The following is a 25,696-nucleotide window of genomic DNA, read 5'->3' as shown; positions in this document are numbered from 1 at the left end:
CATTCTTTTACTACCGTTCATTATTTTCATGAAAACAGCTCTGATTCCTACGTGTTGATCTTAGAAAGAAACGACAACGACCGAAACATTTTGGCAAGTTGACACGTCAATACGCAACGTTGCCAGAGATACGTAACGACGATTGACGAATCTTACAAATTTTTGCTCTTCAAAGCTAGTTTTGCAGTCTTTTCGTCATTTCGACAAAACTAGGGAACATTGACATCGTGCAACTTTAGACTTGCGAGGGTTTCTTTCATGGCCGCCGAGAGGACGGGGAAGATTCCCGGGTATCCCCGTGTATCTACAAACGATATTTTAAAAATCATTTTTTTAAAAGATTTAAATAGTTTTGACTTTTAAAAGATTTCATTAACTTTCGTTTTTAATTTTTAATGACTAGAGCACACTTCTATTGGTCCTGGGTATGTAATTGATCACAACGAGGGCCCCTTAAGAAAACTTCCCCTGGGCCCTCGTTGACTATGGTGGCTATAGTCCCTTTAACCGTTGCCCTTGTTGTTCAGCATCAAAACTAGCTTTCTGGCTTTTGTGCGAGGAAAAAGAGCGCCATTTTCTTTCCCTCAGAGATGCGGAGACGGAAGAAGCGCCCTCACACACCTTTCGACCAGTCGCTCCCCTTTCAATCGACACCACCCAGGCAGGGCCGTGTTTATGCATATTCTTTTGCAGGGGATGAGTTCTGTGTATCTTAGAGTCAACTGAAAAAGCAGATTTTGTAAAGAAAAGGGAGTCCCCTTTGGCGACTTTTTTTTTTTTTTTTCGTAAACGGTTGCAAAAGCCTACGGCACCAGGAGTTCCCAGGCGGTCACCCATCCAAGTACTACCCTGGCCCGACGATGCTTAACTTCCGTGATCGGACGAGAACGGGTGTATTCACCGTGGTATGGTCGTAGGCAATAGTGTACGGCTTTAATTTAAAATTTAAAGTTTCTAACGCCTTAACAATAATTTTTAACGGATGTGTGGCTATGAAAATAGCCTTTTGTGTTGTTTATACCGCCGTTTACTGGGCTGCTGGCTTTGGAACCTTCTCGTTCTTTTTGGGAAGCAACACAGCTTGAATGTTTGGCAACACACCGCCGCTCGCAATTGTAACACCTGACAACAACTTGTTTAACTCTTCGTCGTTGCGAACAGCTAGCTGTAAGTGACGAGGAATGATCCTGGCTTTTTTGTTATCGCGTGCAGCATTACCAGCTAACTCTAAGATTTCGGCGGAGAGGTATTCCAAAACTGCAGCTAAGTAGACCGGTGCGCCTGAACCGATGCGATTGGCGTAATGCCCTTTGCGCAAAAATCGGTGAACGCGACCAACAGGAAACTGAAGACCCGCTCTAAAAGATCGAGTTTTTGCCTTGGCCTTAGCTTTTCCTCCTTTTCCACGTCCTGACATTTTATTTTCTAACACAAGCAGAGACAGACAGACGGACCAGAGATCTCGTGCGCCTTTTTTTTATTTTAAACAGCAAAAAGTTTGCTATTCTTATCAAAATAGAGTGGTCTCAAAGTCAACCTTTTTTTAACCAATAGTAAAAAAGAAATAAACGATGCTCAAACAACTTAATCTTTTAAGAACCAATAGAAGTGCATATGACGCAAGAGTTTTCAAGTTGGAGGCTACAACTTTATCTTAAATTAAATCCAGTTGCAATGCAATGAAAACAAACGAAAAGAATTTTTACTGTTAGGCCCGTCGAAATGTCAGACGCACAAAAAACCGGAGGAAAACAAGCGCCAAAGGTGGCGAAAAAAGGCGAGAAGCGCGCCGGTAAGAAAGGTGGTAAAATCGCTGGAACTGGTGACAAGAAGCGCAAGAGAAAGAGACGAGAGTCTTATGCCATTTACATTTACAACGTCCTGAAGCAAGTTCACCCTGATGTCGGTGTTTCTTCTAAAGCAATGAGCATCATGAATTCTTTCGTGAACGACATTTTCGAAAGAATTGCTTCTGAAGCTTCGCGGCTCGCCCTTCAAAATAAGAAATCTACGATCTCTTCGCGTGAAATTCAAACCGCCGTGCGCCTTTTACTTCCCGGTGAACTTGCTAAACACGCAGTGAGCGAAGGCACCAAGGCTGTTACCAAGTACACCAGCAGTAAGTAGATCAAAATCCGCTCAAACGGCTATTTTTATAGCCACGCATCTTTTAAAAACATTAGACGCATTAACGAAATAGGTTCAAATGAAAATATCTGTTGCAATCGCTATATTTAATTGTGCAAACAATGCCAAGTGCAGAATAGCTAAACTAGCTGCTAAAATAAAACACTTAAACTGCTGCATCCGTCCTAGGCTATGAACAACTTAAAACCTTTTTTTTTCTTCTTCAAAATTGCTCTCAAACTCCCCTTTTCTAGAATATACATCGACCTAAAAAGCACGGAGCAGTTACCGGTGAGGTTACTGTGACTTTCAAACTCAATTAGTGTAATTGTTACTACCTGACAAAGTCCTAAATGCCGCGCAACGTTTTAAAGAAATGTGTACCTATGAAAATAGCCGTTTGATGAAGGATTGAGCAGTACAGGTTATTTCTTGTCCACTTTTGCGGTGGCACTCTTTGCAGCGACTTTCTTCTTAGGTGCTGTTTCAGCTTTCTTTACCGCGGGTTTTTTAGCAACCGGTAGCTTGGCGCTCCTTTTTAACTGGAGCGCATGAAATAGCACCAGCGCGACTAATCTTAGTGAGAGCAGTTCTACTTTTGAAAGTGTATGAGCAACGCTGGCTTCTAAAAATCCATTAGTCGATTGTCGCTATACCTATGCTGCCACGCAAACTCAATAGTGGTGGGGATCACAAACACGCAAGATAGTACGACTGCAAGAATATTTAATGCGTTGGCAAAGTGTTCAAAGTATTCAAATGTTGTCAGCAAAATTGTTACATCAACGGGTAAAGAAAACTGACGTTCTGTAAAGCTATCAAAATGTATCAAGGTGTAGAAAAAGTCTAATTAAAACAGTTAATAGTACCGCTGTCATTTTGTAGATGATTTTTTATGGATTATGTTAGTTATGGAAAAATAATTGGTGCATGAAAGGGTCAATGGGATAGTTACGAAACTACAAATGTTGTTAATGTTTGTAAGAAAATAAGACCGAGGAAGTAGACACAGTGTAATATCGTCAGTACAAATCATAATCTGATCACAATCGGAAAAAAAAAGAAGAAGAAGAATACAGTTTTGTTTGTAAATTTTTTTTTAATGACTCATAAAAAGGCTTGGGTACTAGTGATAACCCACAAGCTCTAAAATATCTAAAAAGATGCACTGTCTTCCGACCAGAGTTTCGGCACGGAAAAAACACATACTACAATTTAGTCACTGTGTATTAAGGTATGCATCAAATACTTGCCAATCGCATTTCGTTCATTTCGGGGTTTCGGGAAGGGGAATGATAAAAAAAAAAAAGAAAGAATTCGCAACTGAGCGTCCGCGGTGCACCCATCTTACTAGGCTGCGCGAGTAAGCAGAAACCGTTACTATGCTCTTAGCTAAACCAATGATATTTATACTAACTAGATGTAAAACTTCAAATAAATTTCGTAAGAAATTGTGAAGCAAGTTTTTTAAGTTTTTAAAGCCGGTAGCCTCTTTATTTAAACTGACAATAATTCGTTTGTTTTAATCGATGTTTTTATGATTCTGGCTGGCAAAAAAAAACTTGCTTGGCAAAAAAATATGCTTCACTGCGAAAGCGCGAGTTAAATATCTAGTTAATATACACTTAACCGCAAAATTAACGCACCACATACATTTCGATTTATTTTAATTGTGGTCATATATTTTGACAAACGTGTTAAGAATAGAACACATGAACACAGTTATTTCGATGATAATAATAAAAGCGACTTTGAGGATGGTGAGAAAAGAAAAGAAAAGAAAGAAAAACAAACTAAAACTAGAAATATGGTAAGTAATAAAATTAAGGTAAGTAACAAAATAAACTAAGATGATTATTGTTGTTATGCACACTAATACAGCTTAAAATGTAACATTTTTGACTTATCAATATCTAGTGTTGCCACATCTTGATGTTGTTGCAGCCAGACAGCACCGTGGATTTCTTTTAATTAGAGGTGTAATCGTTTCTTGAAGGATATCTTCACATACGCGGATAAGACTTTGTCGCAACTCGTCTAGGTGGTGGATGTTGACTTCTAACACAGCGTGCCATTATGCCCCAAAGATGCTCTATTGGGTTCATATCTGGACTGCAAGCCGGCCACTCCAAAACTTGAATAGTAGCATTTTGTAAGTATTCAGTAACAACATGCGCCGTATGTGGTCTAGCATTATCTTACATAAGAAGGAATCCATCTCCCATGAACGATGCAAGAGGTACCAAAAAAGGTTTTAAAATGTCAGCTTATGTATCGTTGAGAAGTCAGAACAGACGTGTTGCTCAAATGACAGTTATCATTGAGCAACACATCTGTTCATACTAACTTTATACATACTTTTCTTTTAAAAGTGAGGTTTAGTTACAGCAAAACGTGCTGCTTATGAAAAGCTGCTACAATTTGGAAACTAAAACGGAATAAAGCCTACAAATGACGTCACAATAAACATTATTATCGACTTTGTATTTGATAAATCCGGGAAATACGTAATATTTTTCAAAATAAGTCGGAATTTATAAGTGGTGCGTTAATTTTGCGGTAAAGTGCATATCATTGAGTTTAACAACGGTGCAGTGGTTACGCGCAGTCCTACTGAAATTTTTGGTGTTGGCGTAGCGTCAAGAGCAGAAAAGGTGCTTTTAGCTTGTTTCGAAAAAAAAAAAGAAAATAAAAAAAAGGGAAACTAAACAAATTAAATCCTGTTTTATCTTCTCATACAGTAGCTGATGCCAAAACCAAGACAAGTGACAAGTTTAGAGGAGTTCACACAGTTTTTTTAACGATTTTTCAAGAATGCTTTAAGGTAATAAAAAGTACTGTGCTATTTTATTTTCAATCTTTTCACCTTATTTTGGTGTTTGTGTTTTAAAATTTGAAGCAGTTTAACCCCTATTGTTGTGCCCACTTTACTTTTTCAAGTCTTCAAATACTTAAGAATAGTTTCTGATGAAAAAATCCTTTCAAAAATAAATTTTCATTTTTAGAAGCATCAACTTTATGAAGGAGTAGTCACAAAAGACTTTCATGAGTGCAGTTACAGAGTTTGTTCTGAGTTCCTGGATTATCCAGAATGCAAGTTGCAATACTCTTTAGAGCATCCCACTCAATGAATAAGAAGTGGGAAATTCTTCTTGATTTTATTGGTGAGTGAAACAGAAATAGGATCTTTCTAAGACTTTTACCTATTTCTTTAGTTTGTTCATAGCTTTGTTTCATTTACAGTTATACTGACACAACCCCAATAAAGTAATGCTTAATTAGGTATGCTTTTCACTGGACAATCTATAGCTTCTTTGGAATGATCCCTTTAATTCGATTAAAGATATGCGATAAAATTTTAAAAAAATTACATACTCATTACATTTTGAACTGAACCTTTTGTTTGGCTTTCTCACATTATGTTTTATAGAGTTACTGCTAAAGTTAACTCAGCCTCAGGTAGCAAGTCTGATTATTGAAAATAAGTTATTGAAAGAGAATTTTGAGTGTTGTCCTGGGGCAAGGTTAAGGGTTAAGTTAGGTTAGCAGAGCATATAATATTGAAGCAGTTAAAGTTTCAAGAAAAAGGTAAGTCATGTTTCTTCGATAGTTTACCAGAACCATTTTTTAAAAGTGATAGTTTGAAAAAGTTGACCTTTAGCCAACAAGTAAACATCCTTTTAACTGACTTGGGAATTATATTTTTAAGTTTATTCTCCATCAATCCTGAGCTTCTAATTTGTACGCAAATACATTTGCAGGCTTAATTTAGGTTAGGTAATATGTTAAAAAATGTAATATTTAAAAAAAATACTTTGCTTATTGTTCCAGGTCTCATTAACTTTTACCACGCTCTGCGAGTTTGTGATTGGAAAAATGCAGATACAGTGTGCAAGGTATGTATGCTTTACCTTTGCTAACCTAATGCTGTGTCGGTTTAGTGTCATAAATTTTTTCATTTTCCATTTGTCATTTGATATTTTGTCAGTGGATGTTTTAGGTCACTTTTTAAAATTGTTTTACCTTTTTGTCAGTAAACATTTAAAGTGTTCATTTCTTGCAATAACTAAAGTATCTGAAAAATATTTTCTTGCTACTCAGTTTAAATTCTTAACTTAATTTGCACCATCCCAATTTTTAAACTTTCAAGCTTGTTTTTTTAGACTTTGTGAGGAATTACTACTTGGGAAAGGATCGAGGCTAATGACAAGCAAGTCCTCCTAAACTCTGCTGTTTCTTGGCGACCCTGGTGATGAATTAAAGTACTGTCATTACAACAGTTGAAAAGAACATTTAAATACAGAGGTTCTCAAAATGCTTTTTGACAGAGAAATCTGTCGGACGCTCATATACAGAGTTGATTTTCAGTTGTTCAACTTGGCCTTTGATCACATCTGCTGCCCAGCGTTAAATTTAAAAGCCTTTAAACGTTTTTTATGTTTTGGTTAATTGGGTTATTTTTGAAAGAAGCTTGTTATTTTTGAAAGAAGCTGGGTTATTTTTGAAAAAAAGCCCAAATGTTTTAGAGTGAAATTGATGCAGTACAAGAAAGCCATGTTTTCATCGTTGAAACTTAAAGTTACCCATCGACTTGATCATTCAAATGTCCACAAGTTTTTTCGTTGAGAGGGAGGGAGCCGGGACAAAGTCGTTGCAAAAAGTATCGCTTCTCGGCCTAATGGCTAAGATCAAGTGTAGTATCTTTTAGTGATTTTAGTAAAGTTTTAATAAAGTTTATCTTGAGTTCTTTCTTATTGAGTTTTTAAAAAAATTAGTTTTACTTGCTTCGGTGGTTTATTTATGGTTTTGCATCTCGCTGCGAAGACTTAGAGACACCCCGCGTAAGAGACTATTTTCCTTCAAAACTTTTTTTCTCCTCCGTAGAGGCGAAAACGTAACTTTCCTCTGTAGCGAAGCCTTTGCTACAGAAACTTTTAAAAAACACTTACCCAAGTGAAAAACTTTAAAGATATACAGTTCGCTGTATATCTTCTTTTTTTAATTTTTTTAAGCCGAATTTATTCGCAGAGTTTTCTCCTAGGTTTCTTTTGACAAAAACCTAGAACACTTTCTTTAGCTACCCTAGCTAAACAAAAGAAACAGCCCTAAAAAGCAAAACAAAAAAATAAAAGCAGAGCGTAAACTAAATCAAATCGCAAAAAATGGAAACTCTCAAAGTCCAATCGATTTCAAAGCTAACTACTTCTGAAACCAAAGCAGAAGGCATTTCAAATAGCCAAAAATTTGTTGAGAACGGTCAGCCACATTCTACTGACCAACAAAAAATCAAATCTGCTGACCCGAAACCTTCAAACGAAGACGCAAACAAACAAAAAAACGGGTCAGCACTTTCTTTTGCAGAGGCGCTGAAAAAGAAACAGCCCGGAACAGCACCACCACAAGACTTCCAAACAAACACAAAAGAAGCCGAAAAAAGAGCTTTAAAAGAGGAAATACACTCCCGGATCTTTCAACTAATGTCCTTTACCAAAGACCAAACCCCAAATGGAATAGAAAAAAAAGTGGGAGAAATACAAGTAGCAATCCAAAAGGTGATTGGCCCAGGATGCATAACATCCATACAATATACGGGAAGGGGCCAATACACGGTAGAACTTAAATCGAAAGAGAAAGTCCAAGAGCTAACTCTAAAGGGATTAAACATTCCGGGAGAATTACAGAAGACAACAATCAAACCGAGAAGAAACCAAGTACTATTAATCACGATCAAGACAGACGCATCGGTACTAAACCAAGAGATCTATGAAGAGCTTAAAGATTTTGGTAAGATAGTAAATATTTCTTACGGATATTACACAAGCAACAACCAAATACGAGACGGACGGAGACTCGTTCACATCATCCCGACTGTTGACGTAAGCAAAATACCTCCGACAATTAAGATAGACAACAGGCTGCACCACCTATATTTCAGGGGAAAAAACACGACACCCATACACAAACCAAGAGACACACAAGAGCTACTGGCAGACCTAGCAATTTCAGACACTGACGAAATGTCACAAGATGAGGACGAAGACGGGGAAATAGAAAAAACACAAAAACAAGAAGCAGACAAACCCCATAACATACAAAACGCAACAAACGGAGAGACGGAAAAGAAAAAACAAATGACGCTGATACCCAAACCAGCACCCAGACCCCAAACAAGCATAACGCTACCACACAAAACGGAAACCCAACCAGTACCGACAACAACAAAAAAGCAAGACAACACAAACGAAAAAAACACTGAGCTTGAACACACCAACAACGCTGACGTCACAAGACAGTCACAAAACTCGACACCGACTCCTACACCAATGGAAACAGAGCCTACGGTGACGGACACAAAAACAGACACCCAACAAAAACCTACGAAAAGAAAAAGTGTGACGACGCCAACAAAAGAAACTAAAATGAACGACATAAAAACGAAACGAAAACCTAACCGACCAGAGACCTAACTTAACCAACTACACACACGATATCTCCAAACTAAAAAAATAAAAATAAAAATGACTATTACAATAAAAACAATGAATACGGCTGGTATGCGAAATCTCCAGAGAAGAAGGGAGATTTTGCATAACATACAGCAATCAGAACAACACATAACTTTTCTACAAGAGACGCACATCACGCCTGACTTGTACAGACAAACAGCTACGCTATGCACAGGCACCATACTATTCAGCTCCGGAAAACAAAACACCGACGGAACACTCATACACATAAAAGACCCTACAATCAAACCGACAAACACCGTAAACGACGTACAAGGTAAATACCAAATCACAGACATACACATTGACAAACTAGACATTACTATGATAAACGTATACGCACCATCAGGAAACACCACACAACACCAATACAAACGAAAAGAATTCTGGGAAAACCTAAAAAACATACTATGCACGCCCAGAATTCGAGACAGACATTACATACTGGCGGGGGACTTTAACGTAACACTATCAGACAAAGACAGACGTTCACCAGCACTACAAAAATACAGATGCATTTCACAACACGCACTACAAGACCTTATTTACACTTTAGACGTAGAAGACATTTACCGCACACTCCACCCAAACGAACAACAATACACACACTATCACAGCCAGACAAAGACGAGAACAAGAATAGACAGAATTTACACAAGCAAGACTCTAAGACAATACATCACAAATGCAGAACACCAACCCACCACACTTTCAGACCATTATAACGCACCGACAATCACCATAAACGTACAGCCCCAACCGAGAGGAAGGGGATACTGGATACTGAACAACACCCTACTAAATGACAAGACATACATAGACCTCATGACAAAACAAATAACCATTCAAACAGAAAAACACCCAGACTTTAGACAAATACCAGAATGGTGGGAAAATACAAAAAAACAGATAAAAGAAACAACACTGAAATACGCACACAAACGACACAAACAGAACAAAACACAAGAACTGAGACTAACGAGAAAACTGAGAAACACACTGAGAAAGGAGGAACGGAAACATCTAGACAACACCATGAGCACGAACATTAGACACAAACTCGAACATATACAGAGACGAAAAGAAGAAGCCGCACGAATACGAACAAAACAGATACGGAACATAGACGGAGAACGCCCGACGAACTACTTTTGCAATTTAGAAAAACAAAGACAGGCACACCACGAAATAACGGAACTGAGAGACAAACAAGGACAATTACAGCAAGACCCCGAACAGATACTAAACGTTATGACGGACTTTTACGAATCACTATACACCAAAGAAGACCTGAACATACAGACACAGACAGAAATACTAACCGAAACGAAGACCCCCCGACTAACAGAAACACAAAGAAAATTATGCGACGAAGACTATACAGAACAAGAAATCACAACAGCACTACAAAACATGAAAAACGAAAAGACACCAGGCACAGACGGACTGACAGCGGAGTTCTATAAAAAATTCTGGCCGCTGTTGACAAAACACTTTACAAAAATGACAAACGCAGTACTGGACCGATCTTACTTAACACAATCACAAAGAGACGCTCTAATCACATGCATATACAAAAAAGGAGACAGAACAGACATAACAAACTGGCGACCTATCTCCCTACTGAACATAGACTACAAACTCATCACAAAGACAATGACGAACAGAATAAAAAATACATTACCACACATCATCAGCCAATACCAGACTGCATGCATCCCACACAGACAAATACACATGAACCTACTGTACACCAGAGACATTATAAAAATAGCAAACATCGAAGACATGAGAAACACAGCAATCATATCCATCGACCAAATAAAAGCATTCGACAGAGTAGACTGGACGTACCTTTTCAAAACACTGACGAAATACAACTACGGACCCAAGACTATACGAAACATAAAAACGCTATACACAAACATATCCACAAAAATAAAAACAAACGGACACATCTCACGACCGTTTTACCCGACAAGAGGGGTAAGACAAGGATGCCCTCTATCCATGACACTTTACATACTACAGGCAGACATACTAATACAAAACATAACACAAAACAAACACATAAAAGGCATAAAGACAAACTACAACGAAACAAAGGTAACAGCATACGCGGACGACACACTCTTCTACATCACGAAACTGAAATCCTTACAGAACCTAGACAAAACCCTACACAGATTCGAAACCGCTACCGGACAGAAACTCAACAGAGACAAATGCCAAGGACTGTGGATAGGACAAAACAAAGACAAAAAAACCGGACCGCTTGGCTTCGACTGGACAGAAAACAAAATACGCACACTAGGCCTGACTTTCCCCAATGACGGAACAGACGACATAACAGAAAACTGGAACAGATGTACACACAAATTCAAAAAACAAATACAAGACTGGAAGAGACAAAATCTGAGTATTAAGGGAAAAATCACAGTGGTGAACACCTTAATACTCAGCAAACTATGGCACACTCTACAAATACTACCGACACCAAACAAAAAACAGATTGACAAGACCATGACACCGATATACGACTTTATATGGAACAACGCGAAAACAAGAATCAACAAAACACAGCTACATCAGACAATACGCAACGGAGGACAAAACCTAATAGACATAAACACAAAAGCACAGACACTACAAACAAAATGGACGATCAAAATACTCACACACAATACACACATGCCATGGACAGACACAGCAATACACTTTTTAAACAGATACCGGAACGCAAGACAAAACAAATACACGCTATACACAGCCACCACACCCAACGAAAAACCCCCTATACCCAAAACATACAGAGACTTAATACACAACTGGGAGACATTTACCAAAGACATAAAAGTACAAGACGACACACTCGAAGCCATACTGAACCAACCGCTATACTATAACCCCCTACTGCCAACAAAACCCACTACAGAAAACCCGTTCCCCCCCCTACCGAGACCCACAAAACACACAAAAACGCAAGACATACAAATAATAGCAGACTTGTGTAACTTATCGACACCAGGACTACTCACAGCAGACAAACTAGAAATACCACACAAAACACTAACAGAAATAACAAAACGGATACCGACCACATGGATGCACAAACTGAACACAGAAACACCAAATTACACATATCGCAAATACATCCCATCCATCCACATAGAAAACAAAAACAGAAAACTGACACAGATAACGAACAAACAAATATACCACAGAATACTGACATCAAAAATGACACCCCCCGACAGACATATAAAATGGAACAGAAAACTCCCACCCGGACAAACGCCCATAACAAAACGAGACTGGGACAGAAAATTTCAAAAACTACAAGACAGAAACCTATATAACAAAGCCAACGAAATACAATACAAATACATACACAGAAAACTCCCATCACTCAACACTATGCACAAATGGAACAAAAACATAGACAAAACATGCAAACGATGCGACAAAAACGAAACGGAAACATTGCAACACTGGTTCTACTACTGCCCAGACACACAGAAAATATGCATACAAATCATAAACATACTGAACACCATATACCCAAACGACAAATACAGCAATACCCTAAAATTTTTTCTTATGGGTACTGCAACCGCACAAGACAGAAGTATAGGCGACACATGCATAGACACCTTTTACGAAACAATACAACACACACGAAACGCACTGATTTTCGAAAACAAAAAACTAAACGCTCCACTGCACTTTCACACGCTACTAATAAAGAGACTGAGAACAGAAATAAAGACAGAAAACAAAAATCAAAACACCTACAAAACCGCTATTAAAATTTGCGACGAAAACATCAAAAAACATTACAAAAACACAACAACACAAAACAACATAACCCTCGACAAATAATATCCGTAATATATAAAATGTAAATAATGTAAATAAAAAAAAAAAAAAAAAAAAAAAAAAAAAAAAAAAAAAAAAAAAAAAAAACTTGACTAAGTAAAAAAAAAAAAAAAAAAAAAAAAAAAAAAAAAAAAAAAAAAAAAAATATTATATAGCAAAAAATCAAATAAAAAATATATACGATTGTAAATAAATTTATCACGAAATTGTAAATATGTAAATTATACCGTCCACAGCTGCCCATGGCTGATGTGACGTAAAAGGAAATAAAAAAAAAAAAAAAAGATCAAGTGTAGTATCTGTTCTTATCAGTTTAATATCTGGTACGCCGGCATAGTCCGGCTCATATATTAATCTGATTTTTGGCATTTGGTCAAGGGATCGTAGGTTTACCTCGCCCTGACCGCGGGTTGCCTCGGCGTTGCACTACTGCTGAGCGCGGCCCATACTATAGAGAAGGAAAAAAAAAAAGCAAACAAACGGGACGATGCGGTGTGCAATCGAAAACCCACAATTGAGAAGATTGGGGCACGTCCGAGGCTGCCCACACAACGGGAAAAGCATACTTACCTGACGGGGAAGTAAACCTGATCAACATGGGTCTTTTTTTCTTCTCCTCAGGCTGAAGATCACAGCAGAGAATTACTAACTAGCGACCATCAAGAAAACTCATCTCGAATATGTCTTCATATGCCGAAGCTACAAAGAAACATCAAGCCTCGCGAGTGGAAAAAATAGTCGACATCAACATATTTATGGACCCTTCTGAATCTCAAAACCGCAAATACATTGAAACTCGTGCGAAAGAAATTAATGACGAGATCCACCGAATAATCGGCAGAGGAAAGGTTTCGAGCCTTACCCATAGAAGCAAAGGCCACTGGATCATAGAGTTCTATCAGACGATCGACGCTGATGCTTTTATAAATTCAGATCTGAAAATTAGTAACCATAACAGGACCATATCGAAAAAAAGAAGAACCGAAATTGGATTTTTGATTACATTTAAATGCGATCCGCTAATCAACGATGAAGAGCTACTCGAAGCATTAGACCCTTTTGTAGATGAAATATACACCATTACACACACAACCTACGATTTCGACAAAAGCCTCAGAGATGGCAGGAGACTTTTTCGAGTTAAACTCAAAGTACCGTTAAAAGACCTACCGCACTTCATAGAAATTGGGGGCGTGCGAGTCGCGATGCACTTCGCTGGAAAGTCCTTCCTGTGCGGAGTGTGCAAGAACTCGCATCCCCCGAATGCTAGATGCACAGAAATGAAAAAAAATGACGCCGAGATGAATAAAAACACAGAACCAACTAGTGACGAAGAAGAATCACCTAAGGAAAAAAATAATATCAGAGTGACCACCCAACCAGTAAATTTAAATGATTCTACTTTAGAAAAGAACACTATAACTTCGAACTCACAAAATAACATCCAAACAAATATCGAGGAAAAAGAACTTATCACCGACGAATATATATTTGACTTAATGAAGAAAGTGACCGCCACTGAAATAAACGAAGAATTTCAAGAAGAACTAAGAAGCCTACCATACGATATCCGTTGTTTATTAGTTGAAAAGCTTAATGAGTTAACCCAGAGCAGAAATTTAGATATAAGTGAAAAGGAGACAGAGTTCACTTTAGTAAAATCAAAAACAGAAATTAGGAAAGAAAAAAGACAACAAAAAGAAAGCGACGAGAAAACTACAAATAAAAGGAGCGGACCGCCTCCGACTCCAAGGAAAAAAGACATCAAGAGAATTAACACTTCTTAATGAAAGAAAATTAAAAACACTAAACATTTAATTTTAGTCAAATTTATTTCAAATTTTTATTTTTTAAACGCTATATTGTTAAAACATTATTTTCTATATAACCAAAGGAGGAGATAAAAACACGCGAACAACGCTCCATATAAGGCAATAATTTCTCAATGAAATTCGAATTCCAAAAAATAAGCAAATTTGAGACGCTTTTTTGAAGTAATCAACTCTGCTCTCCATTTGAAACTTTTAAACTTTTTCATTTCCTTTTTTTAGAATATTTTCTTTTGGTTACTTTTTCTGGCCTTTTTTTTTCACTTTTTCTTTTATTTTTTTGAGGCCACTTTTTGTTCGCGTCATGATAGTCACGAGATTATATATTTTTCATTTTTTTAATATTGTAAACGGAAACTCGTGTATATCATGACTAGGGTCCGCAAGGCAACTAGCTGGAGGACCCGAAATAAAAATCATAATATCTGATCAACATGGGGCTTCTTCCAGGGTGAGGCTCTTGCATTGCACTTCGCCTGGGCTGACCCCTGCGATTACCGCTAACGTCGGTAACTCGACCGTACAATTTCTGGTAGTGGGGGCCTGCGTTCGCGCTCGCCCCCTCCTCTAACGACTTAAAAAAAAAACCTCTCCTCTCACCCCTAAGAGTCTACTGCATATTTTGAGAGGCGCATACAAAGTCTGCTATAAGTGCAAATAAATTTTATTTATTTCAAAAGTTGTTGTTTTTTTTTTTTTTGTTTTTTTTTTTTTTTGTACAAAATCAATAAAAATCTAAGAATCGCAAAGAGGCAACCAAATAAGCATAGGAGCGACGAGAATCGTTTCAACGTGACAACCAGCAAGCGTGATCGACCGGTTACAATCCCGGAAATCACTCGACGGCGGAACAAAATGTGACAGTCACAACAGTGAAAACGAGTCGCTGTAATAAAAAACAATGACGATAATAATAGTTAAAATAACAAACAGTAGCAATAAGAAAATCGATATCAATAGTGACAACGAAAATAATGACAACGATGAAGATAACAATAACGACAATAACAAAAATTAACGATAGCATCGATAAACTAACGATAATAGTAATACTGACAATAGCAACGACCACAAAAAAATAAGCATTAGCAATAACGATCTAACAGTAACAATAGTAACAACAACAGCAGCAGCAACAGTAACAACAATTGTCAACCATTTATGCATATCGCATATTGGATTCTGGTGCGGTGAAATGCATTCTTTTACTACCGTTCATTATTTTCATGAAAACAGCTCTGATTCCTACGTGTTGATCTTAGAAAGAAACGACAACGACCGAAACATTTTGGCAAGTTGACACGTCAATACGCAACGTTGCCAGAGATACGTAACGACGATTGACGAATCTTACAAATTTTTGCTCTTCAAAGCTAGTTTTGCAGTCTTTTCGTCATTTCGACAAAACTAGGGAACATTGACATCGTGCAACTTTAGACTTGCGAGGGTTTCTTTCATGGCCGCCGAGAGGACGGGGAAGATTCCCGGGTATCCCCGTGTATCTACAAACGATATTTTAAAAATCATTTTTTTAAAAGATTTAAATAGTTTTGACTTTTAAAAGATTTCATTAACTTTCGTTTTTAATTTTTAATGACTAGAGCACACTTCTATTGGTCCTGGGTATGTAATTGATCACAACGAGGGCCCCTTAAGAAAACTTCCCCTGGGCCCTCGTTGACTATGGTGGCTATAGTCCCTTTAACCGTTGCCCTTGTTGTTCAGCATCAAAACTAGCTTTCTGGCTTTTGTGCGAGGAAAAAGAGCGCCATTTTCTTTCCCTCAGAGATGCGGAGACGGAAGAAGCGCCCTCACACACCTTTCGACCAGTCGCTCCCCTTTCAATCGACACCACCCAGGCAGGGCCGTGTTTATGCATATTCTTTTGCAGGGGATGAGTTCTGTGTATCTTAGAGTCAACTGAAAAAGCAGATTTTGTAAAGAAAAGGGAGTCCCCTTTGGCGACTTTTTTTTTTTTTTTTCGTAAACGGTTGCAAAAGCCTACGGCACCAGGAGTTCCCAGGCGGTCACCCATCCAAGTACTACCCTGGCCCGACGATGCTTAACTTCCGTGATCGGACGAGAACGGGTGTATTCACCGTGGTATGGTCGTAGGCAATAGTGTACGGCTTTAATTTAAAATTTAAAGTTTCTAACGCCTTAACAATAATTTTTAACGGATGTGTGGCTATGAAAATAGCCTTTTGTGTTGTTTATACCGCCGTTTACTGGGCTGCTGGCTTTGGAACCTTCTCGTTCTTTTTGGGAAGCAACACAGCTTGAATGTTTGGCAACACACCGCCGCTCGCAATTGTAACACCTGACAACAACTTGTTTAACTCTTCGTCGTTGCGAACAGCTAGCTGTAAGTGACGAGGAATGATCCTGGCTTTTTTGTTATCGCGTGCAGCATTACCAGCTAACTCTAAGATTTCGGCGGAGAGGTATTCCAAAACTGCAGCTAAGTAGACCGGTGCGCCTGAACCGATGCGATTGGCGTAATGCCCTTTGCGCAAAAATCGGTGAACGCGACCAACAGGAAACTGAAGACCCGCTCTAAAAGATCGAGTTTTTGCCTTGGCCTTAGCTTTTCCTCCTTTTCCACGTCCTGACATTTTATTTTCTAACACAAGCAGAGACAGACAGACGGACCAGAGATCTCGTGCGCCTTTTTTTTATTTTAAACAGCAAAAAGTTTGCTATTCTTATCAAAATAGAGTGGTCTCAAAGTCAACCTTTTTTTAACCAATAGTAAAAAAGAAATAAACGATGCTCAAACAACTTAATCTTTTAAGAACCAATAGAAGTGCATATGACGCAAGAGTTTTCAAGTTGGAGGCTACAACTTTATCTTAAATTAAATCCAGTTGCAATGCAATGAAAACAAACGAAAAGAATTTTTACTGTTAGGCCCGTCGAAATGTCAGACGCACAAAAAACCGGAGGAAAACAAGCGCCAAAGGTGGCGAAAAAAGGCGAGAAGCGCGCCGGTAAGAAAGGTGGTAAAATCGCTGGAACTGGTGACAAGAAGCGCAAGAGAAAGAGACGAGAGTCTTATGCCATTTACATTTACAACGTCCTGAAGCAAGTTCACCCTGATGTCGGTGTTTCTTCTAAAGCAATGAGCATCATGAATTCTTTCGTGAACGACATTTTCGAAAGAATTGCTTCTGAAGCTTCGCGGCTCGCCCTTCAAAATAAGAAATCTACGATCTCTTCGCGTGAAATTCAAACCGCCGTGCGCCTTTTACTTCCCGGTGAACTTGCTAAACACGCAGTGAGCGAAGGCACCAAGGCTGTTACCAAGTACACCAGCAGTAAGTAGATCAAAATCCGCTCAAACGGCTATTTTTATAGCCACGCATCTTTTAAAAACATTAGACGCATTAACGAAATAGGTTCAAATGAAAATATCTGTTGCAATCGCTATATTTAATTGTGCAAACAATGCCAAGTGCAGAATAGCTAAACTAGCTGCTAAAATAAAACACTTAAACTGCTGCATCCGTCCTAGGCTATGAACAACTTAAAACCTTTTTTTTTCTTCTTCAAAATTGCTCTCAAACTCCCCTTTTCTAGAATATACATCGACCTAAAAAGCACGGAGCAGTTACCGGTGAGGTTACTGTGACTTTCAAACTCAATTAGTGTAATTGTTACTACCTGACAAAGTCCTAAATGCCGCGCAACGTTTTAAAGAAATGTGTACCTATGAAAATAGCCGTTTGATGAAGGATTGAGCAGTACAGGTTATTTCTTGTCCACTTTTGCGGTGGCACTCTTTGCAGCGACTTTCTTCTTAGGTGCTGTTTCAGCTTTCTTTACCGCGGGTTTTTTAGCAACCGGTAGCTTGGCGCTCCTTTTTAACTGGAGCGCATGAAATAGCACCAGCGCGACTAATCTTAGTGAGAGCAGTTCTACTTTTGAAAGTGTATGAGCAACGCTGGCTTCTAAAAATCCATTAGTCGATTGTCGCTATACCTATGCTGCCACGCAAACTCAATAGTGGTGGGGATCACAAACACGCAAGATAGTACGACTGCAAGAATATTTAATGCGTTGGCAAAGTGTTCAAAGTATTCAAATGTTGTCAGCAAAATTGTTACATCAACGGGTAAAGAAAACTGACGTTCTGTAAAGCTATCAAAATGTATCAAGGTGTAGAAAAAGTCTAATTAAAACAGTTAATAGTACCGCTGTCATTTTGTAGATGATTTTTTATGGATTATGTTAGTTATGGAAAAATAATTGGTGCATGAAAGGGTCAATGGGATAGTTACGAAACTACAAATGTTGTTAATGTTTGTAAGAAAATAAGACCGAGGAAGTAGACACAGTGTAATATCGTCAGTACAAATCATAATCTGATCACAATCGGAAAAAAAAAGAAGAAGAAGAATACAGTTTTGTTTGTAAATTTTTTTTTAATGACTCATAAAAAGGCTTGGGTACTAGTGATAACCCACAAGCTCTAAAATATCTAAAAAGATGCACTGTCTTCCGACCAGAGTTTCGGCACGGAAAAAACACATACTACAATTTAGTCACTGTGTATTAAGGTATGCATCAAATACTTGCCAATCGCATTTCGTTCATTTCGGGGTTTCGGGAAGGGGAATGATAAAAAAAAAAAAGAAAGAATTCGCAACTGAGCGTCCGCGGTGCACCCATCTTACTAGGCTGCGCGAGTAAGCAGAAACCGTTACTATGCTCTTAGCTAAACCAATGATATTTATACTAACTAGATGTAAAACTTCAAATAAATTTCGTAAGAAATTGTGAAGCAAGTTTTTTAAGTTTTTAAAGCCGGTAGCCTCTTTATTTAAACTGACAATAATTCGTTTGTTTTAATCGATGTTTTTATGATTCTGGCTGGCAAAAAAAAACTTGCTTGGCAAAAAAATATGCTTCACTGCGAAAGCGCGAGTTAAATATCTAGTTAATATACACTTAACCGCAAAATTAACGCACCACATACATTTCGATTTATTTTAATTGTGGTCATATATTTTGACAAACGTGTTAAGAATAGAACACATGAACACAGTTATTTCGATGATAATAATAAAAGCGACTTTGAGGATGGTGAGAAAAGAAAAGAAAAGAAAGAAAAACAAACTAAAACTAGAAATATGGTAAGTAATAAAATTAAGGTAAGTAACAAAATAAACTAAGATGATTATTGTTGTTATGCACACTAATACAGCTTAAAATGTAACATTTTTGACTTATCAATATCTAGTGTTGCCACATCTTGATGTTGTTGCAGCCAGACAGCACCGTGGATTTCTTTTAATTAGAGGTGTAATCGTTTCTTGAAGGATATCTTCACATACGCGGATAAGACTTTGTCGCAACTCGTCTAGGTGGTGGATGTTGACTTCTAACACAGCGTGCCATTATGCCCCAAAGATGCTCTATTGGGTTCATATCTGGACTGCAAGCCGGCCACTCCAAAACTTGAATAGTAGCATTTTGTAAGTATTCAGTAACAACATGCGCCGTATGTGGTCTAGCATTATCTTACATAAGAAGGAATCCATCTCCCATGAACGATGCAAGAGGTACCAAAAAAGGTTTTAAAATGTCAGCTTATGTATCGTTGAGAAGTCAGAACAGACGTGTTGCTCAAATGACAGTTATCATTGAGCAACACATCTGTTCATACTAACTTTATACATACTTTTCTTTTAAAAGTGAGGTTTAGTTACAGCAAAACGTGCTGCTTATGAAAAGCTGCTACAATTTGGAAACTAAAACGGAATAAAGCCTACAAATGACGTCACAATAAACATTATTATCGACTTTGTATTTGATAAATCCGGGAAATACGTAATATTTTTCAAAATAAGTCGGAATTTATAAGTGGTGCGTTAATTTTGCGGTAAAGTGCATATCATTGAGTTTAACAACGGTGCAGTGGTTACGCGCAGTCCTACTGAAATTTTTGGTGTTGGCGTAGCGTCAAGAGCAGAAAAGGTGCTTTTAGCTTGTTTCGAAAAAAAAAAAGAAAATAAAAAAAAGGGAAACTAAACAAATTAAATCCTGTTTTATCTTCTCATACAGTAGCTGATGCCAAAACCAAGACAAGTGACAAGTTTAGAGGAGTTCACACAGTTTTTTTAACGATTTTTCAAGAATGCTTTAAGGTAATAAAAAGTACTGTGCTATTTTATTTTCAATCTTTTCACCTTATTTTGGTGTTTGTGTTTTAAAATTTGAAGCAGTTTAACCCCTATTGTTGTGCCCACTTTACTTTTTCAAGTCTTCAAATACTTAAGAATAGTTTCTGATGAAAAAATCCTTTCAAAAATAAATTTTCATTTTTAGAAGCATCAACTTTATGAAGGAGTAGTCACAAAAGACTTTCATGAGTGCAGTTACAGAGTTTGTTCTGAGTTCCTGGATTATCCAGAATGCAAGTTGCAATACTCTTTAGAGCATCCCACTCAATGAATAAGAAGTGGGAAATTCTTCTTGATTTTATTGGTGAGTGAAACAGAAATAGGATCTTTCTAAGACTTTTACCTATTTCTTTAGTTTGTTCATAGCTTTGTTTCATTTACAGTTATACTGACACAACCCCAATAAAGTAATGCTTAATTAGGTATGCTTTTCACTGGACAATCTATAGCTTCTTTGGAATGATCCCTTTAATTCGATTAAAGATATGCGATAAAATTTTAAAAAAATTACATACTCATTACATTTTGAACTGAACCTTTTGTTTGGCTTTCTCACATTATGTTTTATAGAGTTACTGCTAAAGTTAACTCAGCCTCAGGTAGCAAGTCTGATTATTGAAAATAAGTTATTGAAAGAGAATTTTGAGTGTTGTCCTGGGGCAAGGTTAAGGGTTAAGTTAGGTTAGCAGAGCATATAATATTGAAGCAGTTAAAGTTTCAAGAAAAAGGTAAGTCATGTTTCTTCGATAGTTTACCAGAACCATTTTTTAAAAGTGATAGTTTGAAAAAGTTGACCTTTAGCCAACAAGTAAACATCCTTTTAACTGACTTGGGAATTATATTTTTAAGTTTATTCTCCATCAATCCTGAGCTTCTAATTTGTACGCAAATACATTTGCAGGCTTAATTTAGGTTAGGTAATATGTTAAAAAATGTAATATTTAAAAAAAATACTTTGCTTATTGTTCCAGGTCTCATTAACTTTTACCACGCTCTGCGAGTTTGTGATTGGAAAAATGCAGATACAGTGTGCAAGGTATGTATGCTTTACCTTTGCTAACCTAATGCTGTGTCGGTTTAGTGTCATAAATTTTTTCATTTTCCATTTGTCATTTGATATTTTGTCAGTGGATGTTTTAGGTCACTTTTTAAAATTGTTTTACCTTTTTGTCAGTAAACATTTAAAGTGTTCATTTCTTGCAATAACTAAAGTATCTGAAAAATATTTTCTTGCTACTCAGTTTAAATTCTTAACTTAATTTGCACCATCCCAATTTTTAAACTTTCAAGCTTGTTTTTTTAGACTTTGTGAGGAATTACTACTTGGGAAAGGATCGAGGCTAATGACAAGCAAGTCCTCCTAAACTCTGCTGTTTCTTGGCGACCCTGGTGATGAATTAAAGTACTGTCATTACAACAGTTGAAAAGAACATTTAAATACAGAGGTTCTCAAAATGCTTTTTGACAGAGAAATCTGTCGGACGCTCATATACAGAGTTGATTTTCAGTTGTTCAACTTGGCCTTTGATCACATCTGCTGCCCAGCGTTAAATTTAAAAGCCTTTAAACGTTTTTTATGTTTTGGTTAATTGGGTTATTTTTGAAAGAAGCTTGTTATTTTTGAAAGAAGCTGGGTTATTTTTGAAAAAAAGCCCAAATGTTTTAGAGTGAAATTGATGCAGTACAAGAAAGCCATGTTTTCATCGTTGAAACTTAAAGTTACCCATCGACTTGATCATTCAAATGTCCACAAGTTTTTTCGTTGAGAGGGAGGGAGCCGGGACAAAGTCGTTGCAAAAAGTATCGCTTCTCGGCCTAATGGCTAAGATCAAGTGTAGTATCTTTTAGTGATTTTAGTAAAGTTTTAATAAAGTTTATCTTGAGTTCTTTCTTATTGAGTTTTTAAAAAAATTAGTTTTACTTGCTTCGGTGGTTTATTTATGGTTTTGCATCTCGCTGCGAAGACTTAGAGACACCCCGCGTAAGAGACTATTTTCCTTCAAAACTTTTTTTCTCCTCCGTAGAGGCGAAAACGTAACTTTCCTCTGTAGCGAAGCCTTTGCTACAGAAACTTTTAAAAAACACTTACCCAAGTGAAAAACTTTAAAGATATACAGTTCGCTGTATATCTTCTTTTTTTAATTTTTTTAAGCCGAATTTATTCGCAGAGTTTTCTCCTAGGTTTCTTTTGACAAAAACCTAGAACACTTTCTTTAGCTACCCTAGCTAAACAAAAGAAACAGCCCTAAAAAGCAAAACAAAAAAATAAAAGCAGAGCGTAAACTAAATCAAATCGCAAAAAATGGAAACTCTCAAAGTCCAATCGATTTCAAAGCTAACTACTTCTGAAACCAAAGCAGAAGGCATTTCAAATAGCCAAAAATTTGTTGAGAACGGTCAGCCACATTCTACTGACCAACAAAAAATCAAATCTGCTGACCCGAAACCTTCAAACGAAGACGCAAACAAACAAAAAAACGGGTCAGCACTTTCTTTTGCAGAGGCGCTGAAAAAGAAACAGCCCGGAACAGCACCACCACAAGACTTCCAAACAAACACAAAAGAAGCCGAAAAAAGAGCTTTAAAAGAGGAAATACACTCCCGGATCTTTCAACTAATGTCCTTTACCAAAGACCAAACCCCAAATGGAATAGAAAAAAAAGTGGGAGAAATACAAGTAGCAATCCAAAAGGTGATTGGCCCAGGATGCATAACATCCATACAATATACGGGAAGGGGCCAATACACGGTAGAACTTAAATCGAAAGAGAAAGTCCAAGAGCTAACTCTAAAGGGATTAAACATTCCGGGAGAATTACAGAAGACAACAATCAAACCGAGAAGAAACCAAGTACTATTAATCACGATCAAGACAGACGCATCGGTACTAAACCAAGAGATCTATGAAGAGCTTAAAGATTTTGGTAAGATAGTAAATATTTCTTACGGATATTACACAAGCAACAACCAAATACGAGACGGACGGAGACTCGTTCACATCATCCCGACTGTTGACGTAAGCAAAATACCTCCGACAATTAAGATAGACAACAGGCTGCACCACCTATATTTCAGGGGAAAAAACACGACACCCATACACAAACCAAGAGACACACAAGAGCTACTGGCAGACCTAGCAATTTCAGACACTGACGAAATGTCACAAGATGAGGACGAAGACGGGGAAATAGAAAAAACACAAAAACAAGAAGCAGACAAACCCCATAACATACAAAACGCAACAAACGGAGAGACGGAAAAGAAAAAACAAATGACGCTGATACCCAAACCAGCACCCAGACCCCAAACAAGCATAACGCTACCACACAAAACGGAAACCCAACCAGTACCGACAACAACAAAAAAGCAAGACAACACAAACGAAAAAAACACTGAGCTTGAACACACCAACAACGCTGACGTCACAAGACAGTCACAAAACTCGACACCGACTCCTACACCAATGGAAACAGAGCCTACGGTGACGGACACAAAAACAGACACCCAACAAAAACCTACGAAAAGAAAAAGTGTGACGACGCCAACAAAAGAAACTAAAATGAACGACATAAAAACGAAACGAAAACCTAACCGACCAGAGACCTAACTTAACCAACTACACACACGATATCTCCAAACTAAAAAAATAAAAATAAAAATGACTATTACAATAAAAACAATGAATACGGCTGGTATGCGAAATCTCCAGAGAAGAAGGGAGATTTTGCATAACATACAGCAATCAGAACAACACATAACTTTTCTACAAGAGACGCACATCACGCCTGACTTGTACAGACAAACAGCTACGCTATGCACAGGCACCATACTATTCAGCTCCGGAAAACAAAACACCGACGGAACACTCATACACATAAAAGACCCTACAATCAAACCGACAAACACCGTAAACGACGTACAAGGTAAATACCAAATCACAGACATACACATTGACAAACTAGACATTACTATGATAAACGTATACGCACCATCAGGAAACACCACACAACACCAATACAAACGAAAAGAATTCTGGGAAAACCTAAAAAACATACTATGCACGCCCAGAATTCGAGACAGACATTACATACTGGCGGGGGACTTTAACGTAACACTATCAGACAAAGACAGACGTTCACCAGCACTACAAAAATACAGATGCATTTCACAACACGCACTACAAGACCTTATTTACACTTTAGACGTAGAAGACATTTACCGCACACTCCACCCAAACGAACAACAATACACACACTATCACAGCCAGACAAAGACGAGAACAAGAATAGACAGAATTTACACAAGCAAGACTCTAAGACAATACATCACAAATGCAGAACACCAACCCACCACACTTTCAGACCATTATAACGCACCGACAATCACCATAAACGTACAGCCCCAACCGAGAGGAAGGGGATACTGGATACTGAACAACACCCTACTAAATGACAAGACATACATAGACCTCATGACAAAACAAATAACCATTCAAACAGAAAAACACCCAGACTTTAGACAAATACCAGAATGGTGGGAAAATACAAAAAAACAGATAAAAGAAACAACACTGAAATACGCACACAAACGACACAAACAGAACAAAACACAAGAACTGAGACTAACGAGAAAACTGAGAAACACACTGAGAAAGGAGGAACGGAAACATCTAGACAACACCATGAGCACGAACATTAGACACAAACTCGAACATATACAGAGACGAAAAGAAGAAGCCGCACGAATACGAACAAAACAGATACGGAACATAGACGGAGAACGCCCGACGAACTACTTTTGCAATTTAGAAAAACAAAGACAGGCACACCACGAAATAACGGAACTGAGAGACAAACAAGGACAATTACAGCAAGACCCCGAACAGATACTAAACGTTATGACGGACTTTTACGAATCACTATACACCAAAGAAGACCTGAACATACAGACACAGACAGAAATACTAACCGAAACGAAGACCCCCCGACTAACAGAAACACAAAGAAAATTATGCGACGAAGACTATACAGAACAAGAAATCACAACAGCACTACAAAACATGAAAAACGAAAAGACACCAGGCACAGACGGACTGACAGCGGAGTTCTATAAAAAATTCTGGCCGCTGTTGACAAAACACTTTACAAAAATGACAAACGCAGTACTGGAC

The 25,696-nt window shown here is 37.7% G+C and overlaps 2 long non-coding RNA genes, 2 other non-coding genes and 4 pseudogenes across 4 annotated transcripts; 6 read left to right on the top strand and 2 right to left on the bottom strand.

Annotated features, from left to right (window-relative positions):
* Positions 1-800: 800 nt before the first annotated feature.
* LOC149879754 (5S ribosomal RNA) lies at positions 801-919 on the bottom strand. The gene has a single exon (XR_016446584.1). It is a non-coding gene; the product is annotated as a 5S ribosomal RNA (ribosomal RNA).
* Positions 920-4,739: 3,820 nt separating this feature from the next.
* Positions 4,740-6,675, top strand: LOC149879753 (uncharacterized). Its single transcript, XR_016446368.1, has 4 exons — positions 4,740-4,951; positions 5,133-5,291; positions 5,959-6,023; positions 6,291-6,675. It is a non-coding gene; the product is annotated as an uncharacterized LOC149879753 (long non-coding RNA).
* Positions 6,676-6,789: 114 nt separating this feature from the next.
* LOC149879752 (U2 spliceosomal RNA) lies at positions 6,790-6,968 on the top strand (annotated as a pseudogene).
* Positions 6,969-12,735: 5,767 nt separating this feature from the next.
* LOC149879751 (U2 spliceosomal RNA) lies at positions 12,736-12,964 on the top strand (annotated as a pseudogene).
* A 1,803-nt stretch (positions 12,965-14,767) lies between these two features.
* Positions 14,768-14,905, top strand: LOC149879750 (U1 spliceosomal RNA; annotated as a pseudogene).
* A 1,434-nt stretch (positions 14,906-16,339) lies between these two features.
* On the bottom strand, positions 16,340-16,458 carry LOC149879749 (5S ribosomal RNA). The gene has a single exon (XR_016446583.1). It is a non-coding gene; the product is annotated as a 5S ribosomal RNA (ribosomal RNA).
* Positions 16,459-20,278: 3,820 nt separating this feature from the next.
* On the top strand, positions 20,279-22,326 carry LOC149879748 (uncharacterized). Its single transcript, XR_016446367.1, has 4 exons — positions 20,279-20,490; positions 20,672-20,830; positions 21,498-21,562; positions 21,830-22,326. It is a non-coding gene; the product is annotated as an uncharacterized LOC149879748 (long non-coding RNA).
* Positions 22,327-22,328: 2 nt separating this feature from the next.
* LOC149879747 (U2 spliceosomal RNA) lies at positions 22,329-22,507 on the top strand (annotated as a pseudogene).
* Positions 22,508-25,696: the final 3,189 nt, after the last annotated feature.

Source organism: Hydra viridissima, unplaced genomic scaffold, assembly GCF_058129835.1.
Source record: "Hydra viridissima isolate aposymbiotic clone 2 unplaced genomic scaffold, HvirCarnegie_v1 scaffold_13, whole genome shotgun sequence".
NCBI lineage: Eukaryota > Metazoa > Cnidaria > Hydrozoa > Anthoathecata > Hydridae > Hydra > Hydra viridissima.
This window is presented reverse-complemented; position numbering and strand designations above follow the sequence as displayed.